At 34.0% G+C, this 10109-nt stretch overlaps 1 pseudogene; it reads right to left on the bottom strand.

The window, feature by feature from the left end:
- Positions 1–6777: 6777 nt before the first annotated feature.
- On the bottom strand, positions 6778–8604 carry LOC149231207 (luminal-binding protein-like; annotated as a pseudogene).
- Positions 8605–10109: the final 1505 nt, after the last annotated feature.

Here is a 10109-nt window from a genome sequence, read left to right as displayed (position 1 = left end):
CAGGGGGACACACTGGGGCTAATGTAACCTTTATCAAGCAGTTCTTCCATCTACATTTTCAGTTTTTTTAACTAAGGTATGCTCATATGGTAAGGATATATGGAAACAGGAGTTGCACCTAGAAGTGGTTCAATCGTAAAATAGAAAGCCCATTTAGATGGTAACCTAGGAATGGAATCAGGAAGCACATCAACAAAGACTTCAATGACGAGGAATATCTTGCACAGAAGTCATTTTTCTCTTGGAATTTGCGTATCCTATATGTACAGTGTAAACCTGACAATCTTTCCTAATGCATTTCCCTAGCTGGCTAGCAGTAATAGGACGTAACTTAATATTTTTCTTAATTCATTGAATTTCCTTCCTCTATCCCGATTCAGTAAGGTAACTAATAGATTTTCTCTTATAATCTACTAAGGACAAATGTTCTTCCAACCAATCCATCCCTATTAGCACATCATATGAACTCAAAGGGAGTATATTTAGATTAATGTAAATATTTTATCCTGAAATATTTACAGGATAACATTATGTTTTCACAAGTACCCTTCTCTTCGCCCCTATGGCTAGTTGGACTAACCAAGGTTTTTGAAATTTACTGTTTTGTAGTTGTCACTTCTCTACAACCTTAGGACTAACATAGCTTAAGCTAGCACCCGGATCAAACAAAAAAGATACAGGTTGATTATAAATCATACCTTCACACTCAATCATGGTGGGCTGCTATTCTTCTTGATGGTCATTCAGTGGAACATTAATTCTGGGCATACTCCTCACCACCTCCCCAACTATGGAAGCTTCTTGCATGTTTGAAAGTTGTTCTGTTCTTGCACTATGTAGATAATTTTTGTAATAATGGGGTTCTGCACATCCCCAACATTGCACAGGTTGTTTTTGTTGCTGATAATTGATGGACTTATTAACTCCCTTAGTCCTCCTATTTTCAGTAGATGCTGCGACCTTTTGCCGATTCCTTTCTGGAAATTTATTGATGGGCCTTTGTTGTACATTTCTTGCATTGGAAACTTTTGTCTCTCTGTTTAGGTGTATATTTCTCCCCCTCCGGTTCAAGTCTCCTTTTGAACCCTCACTCTTCTGCTTCATCTATTGATAATAGATGTGAGCTTTCCACACCGTGTCATCCATCGTCTTTGGGTAATCAAATTCCAGCTTTTCATTCATAAAGTTACGTAGACTACTAATAAAATGTTGAATCGTAATAGGGAGGTAAATCGTTTCACATATTCATTGATGGTCAAGGATCCTAGCCTTAAATCATGGAACTCCTTTTCTTTTTCATCATAATAATGTTTTGTTAAATATTTACCCTTGAAATTCTTTCCATGTAACCTACTCTTCGTCAATTTTCCTTACAGTTTGTATCTCCTCTCACCAAAGGGTGGCCTTACTTCTTAATTGATAAACTATCATTCGTGCCATGAGTTTATCATTGTAGTCATAGATTTGGAAATATTTATTCATGTCAATTAATCATGATTTCACCGCTTCCTTGGAATCACCTTCAAAGATTGATGGTTTTATGTTTTCAAATTCCCTTTGTAGTCCAATTTTTTGTCTTTTTTGTCTTTCTTTCTTTTTTTTTTTTGTTGGTCAAAAACATTATCAAAACATCGTTCTTCATCGTTCTCATGTCTTAACCCTCACTAACATTATCTTCCTCTTGATGGACCATCGTGGTTTTCCCTCCATTACCAGCACTTGGGTTTGGTCCCCATTCATTCTGTTAGTCGAACAAAATTTTTACAATTCTTTCTTGCTCTTGTCGTAACCTTTCATTGTCTGTCCTCAAATTCATCATTTCAGCACACAACTCCTGAAGGGTTTCAAGTAGGGCAGCATTGGGCTGTCGAGATTCTTCTCCCAGCTGTATCCACATATCAGGGTTGGCGAATACATAAGTTGCTCCTTGCTGTTTCGGTGGTTTGGCACCCCTCTGCATTATGCTCCTTGGTGCTTCTCTTCGTTTTCAACCACTCCCATTCACTTAGTTTGTTTATATTGTATTTATATATATCCCAGAAGCTTAAGCGTTGTGAATCGGGCTCTGATACCACTAGTAACAAAGATTACATTTAATCTATTAACTCAAATATATATATATATATATATATATATATATATATATATATCTGTGTGTGTGTGTGTGTGTGTGTGTGCGTGTGTGTGTAATTAACTTCATGCTTTTACCATATCACCCACTATGGCACGTCGCGGAATTAAGTTTGAAAATACATGGTTCACTCATTTGTACATTGGTCTTATGAAATTTCTCGACTTGAGTAAAACCTATAGCTCACAGTACAAATTTAAGCTTGGTGATTTAATGCTCTGGTACCCGACTCCAGAAGGGTCTGATTTCTCGGGACACTTGGCATCACCTGCTCAACGCGATCACGGTTTGGGGATCCGACAGTCCTCGACAACAAGGGTTTGTTGAGGTAACTAACTCCCCTACCCTATGCCATGAACGAAGTCATTTAGGCTTTTTGTTCCTCCATTTGTTTTCTCTGCAACTGGGTAAACTGTTCTCTGTGGTGATGAGGGTCTATGTCTATCTGAACCCTGCTTATTAGCGAGATGCAATGGGTGCCATCACTCAGGTACTACACACAATTTCTCTTTGCAAGTTGTATTATCATTAATATCACTCAATCCTTCTCTTTTGACTGCACAAAAAAGAATTCTCACTAAATTGTGTTGAACTGTGTAGGTGGTTCATGCTTGTGCCAGCTCACTATCCCTAGATGGAAGTGAACTCAGAAACATTTGTTCTCACCTGGATAAGGTCTGCGATACTAACAGGATTTTGGGGTCTATGTCCCCATTTGAGATAAATGAGTGGAATCTAATCCTGGGATCATCAATTATTGGTGAATGTGGGCTTCATAACTCCAGGGCTATCTCACAAATAACCTTCCGGTTCAGTTTTTTTTATCTACCGCTGGTTAATGTTGTTGGTGAGGTTCCTTCTAACATTGTTTTTATTCTGAATTTTAGGTACCTCCTCTCATAGAACCTTCCCTTGTGGCATTTTGGTCTCAAGAGAAATGTGCTCATGCTTTGTTTGTCTCTGTTGCCTTCCATGTTAGTTTTGATGCTAAACCCATGACCAATTTATCTTTCCACAAACCTTTCGTTTGCCTCACTGTTTCACATGAGATTCTCTGGTTGAGGCATTTGCCTGGCTTTTCTAGGTAATGGTGTTTTGAAGGCTCTCATGCCTGGGGTGAACGAGTTTTTAATAGTGAATTGAAAGCCAACCATGCTTGTAATTTTGATTAGTGTATTATTTTCTTCTACTACTTTTTGAACCAAGGTTAGCTATAGTTCCCTATGGGAACAATTCGATACATGGTTGATCACCTAACCAAGTCGAGGGTTTGATGCTTGTTTAATTTATGCTTTTCTACATAATGAATTTTTGCTGCTAAATTCTTCAAATGTTGAATCTTGTGTTAATGGAAGTGTTGAAAGTAGTGCTTTCTTGGTTAATAGATGATAACGTGAATTCCGTTCAAACTTCTATGCTTGTTATATTTGACTGTTTGAGATTATATCTTGTCTCCACAAGGTCTGTTCATGGATTATTTTTATTTAAATTTTGATTATGTGGAGGTTACAATAGCTCGTTCTGTTGGAACTTCAGTATGTATAGATTGACCATTGATTTCGCGATGTTGATTGGTTAATGTTGGTAGAAATGACTAATTTCGCTCTTGACTTTCGACATTGTTTTCATGTATGGAGTTTTTTTCCCTCATGAAACTATTTTGGAGATTTATGGGTTTCTCATTCGTGCTTTTCATACATTATATAAATTTATATTTTGTACAGATTACAACTATTGCACATGCTGAATGGTAATGGTTCTTGTTCAAGTAGATGATCTATTTCGTTCTAGCCTAAGACACATAACAAATGACTCTTAAATACCTAGCATAGACATAATGTTTACAATACTCCATCTCTTATTAGTCATCTACAACACTAACAACACCATTAATTTGTTAATCATTAAGACATTAATGTTTAGGTGGTTGTCTGTTCACTGCCTTGTAGTTTTTAGTTCCTCTTCGGGAAGATCTCACCACCCAGCCATGAGTGTGGAAATTACGTCCAAACTCCCCTCAAGCTCTTCTTCCTACGAACAATAGTTATGAGGTTTGTCACAGTCTGGTATCCTAGGGCACCAGGACTCACTACATGTCTTTATGATTGTACTTAGATTTTCCCACTGGTTTATTCCACTCAGCTCAAGGAATTCCTGATAGTAGTATTCTGCTCTCATGACGAGTCTGATATTTCCCTGTCCTCTATTCTCCAGCTCCCTAAGCCTTCCTAGAATTCCTCTTTTGAGGAGAGAGGTTAGTAACCACCTTAAGTGTCTCAGAAGGTTAACCCAACAATAATTATTTAATGTGTATTTGATGACAAAATCTTAAATAAAAAGTAAAGTAATAAGTAAAAACAATAACCCAAGTTAATTGTCTGTATATGGGGGTTGGGGGTTGTTACAATTAATGGCCAAAAAAACATTTTATTGTTCACCAATAAAATTTCTATATACACATCTAAGTTAGAATATTTTAATTTCAACTATGTATATATTATAGATATATTTTAAAAAATGATGTATATATTTTATAAATCTATTGGAAAAAATGAAATATATGCTTTTTGTCAAAATACAGCAAATAATTTTTAGATAAATTTATATTATCTACTTTATATAAAATTCAAAAATAAAAATTAAACAATGAAAAATCATACATTATATTTTACACGGTAAAAGAAAATATATCTCAAAAAGTTTAATTGTTTTAATATGTTAAATCCATGTTTATAATGAATCTTGGTAAATTAAAATCAACTTTTAATCTTTGAAAAATAAAATAAAAAATGTTAAAAATGATTGAAGTAGTTTTACATTGTCGCACTTCACACAAAAACGATGTCGAATATCAGATCAATAATTTTAAAACGATCAAAACGTTTAAGTCATCTAGTCATTTGACGGAAACCCTATTGGCCATGCAAGAAAAGCGCAATGTCTCAAACCAAAGGTATTTATATATGGTGAGGAAAGGTTAGAAAAGTTTATCTCGTTAGGTAAAAAAAAACTGATATTGTGCTACGGAGTCCTGATAAAACTACTTATGGAATCAATTTAAGTATTATGATTTTTTTTGAATATCGATTTAAGTATTGAAAAAATTGGTGAGTTTGAAATTTTTGTTAATATGTTTATTTAAAAAAAAAAAAATTAGAATTTTATTTTATTTATTAATAATTTTTAAGTGGATGGTAGGATTTAGTTTTTATAAAATAACTATATAATAATTTTAGCAGTATTGAGAATTAATGGTTGGAATATATATGGAAGATAATTTTTTTTTTCAATTTAATTAAAATAAATATCAATAATATTTTTTCATTCTGTTTACTATTAATTTAATTTATATAATTTCCCTGATATGAAACAGATTTGTAATTATTTCTATATTCTACAAGCAATAGAGATATGAATTTTAAAGTATATTAATAAAAAGAAATTATTTGAATATTTGTGATAAAGAAAATATTAAATAATAATTGAGAGCAATTTTTTTGAGATATGTATTTTTATGTAATAAGATGGAATTTATCCTTATCATTTAAAATGTATTAATAATAAATAAAACATTTACCAAAGATTACATTTCAATACGAACTATATTCATGTTCATGTGTGTAAAAAGTAATTGAAAGTAAAAGGATACAATAAGCTTTTTTGATAGGAAAAATACGTGTGCGTACATGTCCTTTTATAGGGAGAGGTGTTCTCTATGAGATATTGTCATGTGGTGTCTTGTTTAACATTTTGGCTTGGTATATATATATATAATTAATTAGACCAAGTCAAAATGTTAAACAAGACATATATATATATATATATATATATATATATATATATATATATATATAATTGGTTATAATTAATAATCAAGTTGGACTAGATTCATTTTAATTCTGGATTTTTTAAAAATGAAAAGAGATTTCATCTCTCTATATTTAATTTTGGATCTACCAAAAACCAAGTTGGATCAAATTTCTCGAGCCACAAATTTCTTTTAAAATAAAAAGAAATTCCTTCCCTCAAGACTAGACATTCAAAATTAAAATGAATCTAGAATATTAATAAAAATTAGTTAGAAATAAAATTAAAAGTTAATAGTATTTATTTACAATAAAATTATATAATATAAAATTATCATAACTTATATTATAAATAAAGATGGATTTAAATATAACTGGCTTTATAGATAGTAATTTTGAAAAGTAAGATTAATAATTAATAGTTATTAAAAAATATTTTTAAGCAATGATATTTAAATGATTGTAAAATAGAGTACAAAGTTTTTTAAATTAACATTATCGATCAGAGGATAAACTTTCCATGACATATTTAACCATGAATAAGTACTTGCAAACGCTCAAACAACGCTTGGAAAAGTTGTTTACCTCCTAAATATAATTAATTTTATACATAATCATTTAAAAGATAAAATTAATAATGAATAGTAATTAAAATATAAATTTAATATTATGAATATAACTAGCAATTGTTCCAAAAGGTACAAAGAGAGGCCGATAGGATTATTAAATTGGAATTGTTGAATTTTTCTAAAAGAGCTAATTGGTTTGTGGAAAACCTTGTTTTTTTGGGTTGGATCATTGTGCAATTACTTTTCTTTAGATGTTTTGTTTATATCTATATTACAAAGAACACATTGAATGTCTTATTTCATTTCTGCTATCCTTACTAATATCCTTTCCGTGCTTTTTCTTGATCAATTTGATGAAATATTCCATTATCCTTTGGCCAAAGTCCTCACCTGCATATTAGTGTACATCCCCATAAGTTCAAAGCTCGAAAGCCAACCAAAAAAGTCAATGATAACCACCGTGCACATATCGTAATGTGAAACTGCCAGACAGAGTTCAAACAAATTACCTCCAAGATGGGTATCACCGTTTGTAGCCAAAACCTCAAAAACACTATTGTCAATAGTCAGAATACTGACATCAAACATGCCACCGCCAAGATCAAAAACAACAATATTTTTCTCTCCACCCTTCTTGTCCAAGCCATAAGCTATTGTTGTAGCTGTGGGTTTTTTGATAATACGAGCTACATTCAAGGCACGAATAACACCAGCATCCTTCGTTTCTTGGCACTATGCATCAGTAAAATAAGCTGCGCAAGCCCACAAGTTAACAGTCACAATGCAGTGAACAATTGGTTACCCACAACCTCATTTAAAAAAAAATTGAAAACAAGGCATACCAGGGACAGTCACCACAGCATCCTTTATAGTCTTGCCAAGGAATGCTTCTACAGTCTCCTTCATCCTAGTCAAAATCATACCACTGATTTCCTCAGGGCTAAATACCTTTGCCTCTCCATCTCGTACCTGAACTTGAATATAAGGTTTCCCATCTTTGTTCACAATCTTGTATGGTACCAGTTTCATATCCTTTTGAACTTCTTTGTCTTCAAACCTATATAAAACAAATGTTTTCATTTAATTGTGCTCATCAAGTAAAAGTTTTAAATCATTTTCTTGAAGTTTTAAATCATTTTCTTGAAGTTTGGAGAGGGTAGAAATCAAATCCTAATCCGACCCCAGCCAAAATGTTGCTCGACCCCTAACTTAACGTGCCAATTTCATGACTAGCACTCTTGTGGGTTCAATATCAAGGCAAGAATTGGACTTGCAATAAATATAATTGTCTAATGAATGGGCAAATCAGAGATCAGAGTACTTACTTTCTCCCAATGAGTCTCTTGACATCAAAGATGGTTCGTTCGGCATTGACTGCGGCCTGGTTTTTGGCAGCCTCTCCAATCAACCTCTCATTTTCCATGAACACCACCCATGATGGGGTAATACGGTTACCTTGGTCATTGGCAATAATCTCCACATGACCATTCTTGTAAACCCCAACACAGGAGTAAGTAGTTCCCAGGTCTATACCAATCACCGTTCCCAATTTCGCAGCTTCTTCCTTCGCAATCGAAGATGCAAGAAGGCATCCTGAGAAAAATTAAATTCCCCGTGAAGAGTATCAGAAAATGCCTATATGTTACCAGGGAAAGGATGCCTATATGGTCAAGTTTCTAGCATATATATTTTAACCGATTGCAGGTTTATCGTGGTCAAATTTCTGGCATATATATTATTAGTAGATATTTGTTAAATCGAATAAATTATAAAACTTGGCGTAAGTAGACAGCACAACATGAATAACGAGGAAACATTTCAAAAACCCAGCAATCATTCTGTTGAAACATAATTTTAACTGCGGCATTGAATGTAGCAAAACTGCTGAGGAAAACCACACATACTTCCCCGCACCGCCTTTTGCCAAACATTGTTTTTCCTTCCAGGGCTCCGATCACACTCACCTGTTGACACGTGTCTCACGTGTCCTTGCCAAAACCGCCCATCCCCCGCAGGTAAAGTTCGTGCAAATGGGGCCTCCGGGGAATTGATGACAGCCATCCGATGAGATCAATGGCTGCGTACAGGCCTGCACCATGGAGTCTTTTATGAACCTTACGTGAAGTGAAAGCTTTGATATTGACCGCCAATTTTTATCCGTAAAAGTAATAAATGTAATTTAATGTGATAGGTGAATGTTGGTAAAACGTTTTAATTTTATTGTTTTTTTTACCACGGAAGTATGGGCAAAAGTCAAACAATATATGTAATGTTTTTTTTGTTCATTGTATTGGCAATGAAATGCACAACAGTGCGAAGAAGAAAAAAAGGGAGAATTTTTCAGCAGGTTAAATGTAATTTTTCTTTGGTTATTGCATATGCAATGTGAAGCTCGCAGCAGTGCGAATGAATGTTTTTTTTGTTGTTGAATATGTAATGCGTAATGCAATACACAATATGCAGCAGAGTAAATGAAAAAGGAAGATTTTTTTTGCAGTAAATGTAAAGAAAATTTTTACACAGCAGTGTAAAATTTCCTGGAGAGAGAAGTAATTTTTTTTGTGTGGAAGTTATTGTGTAAATCCCTTTCGCAGAGGAAGAGATTTGTAACTGCAATGGTTTGATTAATGAATACATAGTGTTTTCATGCGTGTTGAAAACTCTGTTCTTCTCCAGCAAATTTTTTTTGATCCTGTGGCAAAACAGAGCATTGTTTCTCTATTCAGTGATTTTGTTTTGGAATTTACCAGAAAATTCCCAATAGTGGTATCGAAGCTTGTCCAGGCTCTTTGAAGGTGTCAAAGAAGTTGAAGGAAAGACTCCTTGCTGTAGCAACTTCTCAGTTAAGAAAGGATCCAGGTATTTCTCAAAGTTTTCTTTGTGTAGCTGTTGAAGAGAGTCATTGATTTTAAATACACAGTCAAATATTTGAAGCATAGTTTAGAGTGCAAGGAATGGTTGGCTCCAAGATCAGCACTAGCATGGGTATTTTTAAGACTCAGCTCCCATAGTTTAATGGGAAAAACTATGACTATTGAGCAATAACTATGAGAGCCCTGTTTGCTTCTCAAGATTTATGGGAATTAGTTGAAGATGGATTTGAAGAACCAGCAGATGAAGAAGAGTTTAATAACTTGACACAGGCAGAGAAAGATCTGTTGAAGAGCTATAAAAAGAAGGATTCAAAAGCCCTCGTATTTTTGTATCAAGCAGTGCATGAGAGTGCGTTTCCAAGGATAGCAGCAGCAAAGACATCCAAAGAAGCATGGCAAAATCTCAAGACAGCCTATCAAGGCATGGAGAAAGTGAAGACAACAAAACTACAGTTGCTGAGGAGAGATTTTGAGAATCTGTGCATGAAGGAATCAGACAATATTGACGCATTCTTCACACATGTGATTGGTCTGGTCACACAAATAAGATATCATGGAGAAATTCTTGAAGAAAGGAGGATTGTGGAGAAACTGTTGAGGGTCCTACCCTCAAAGTTCGATGTGATTGTCACCACCAGAGAAGAGACAAAGGATCTCACAAACTTTTCAATTGATGAACTTCATGCATCACTGATAACACATGAGTAGAGGTTGAGTAGAAATGAAAACT

This window comes from Pinus tabuliformis, chromosome J (genome assembly GCF_031772625.1).
Source record: "Pinus tabuliformis cultivar Carrire ecotype Pingquan chromosome J, CPIR1, whole genome shotgun sequence".
Classification (NCBI taxonomy): domain Eukaryota; kingdom Viridiplantae; phylum Streptophyta; class Pinopsida; order Pinales; family Pinaceae; genus Pinus; species Pinus tabuliformis.
Note: the sequence above shows the minus strand (reverse complement) of the source record. Positions and strands in the feature narration are given on the sequence as shown.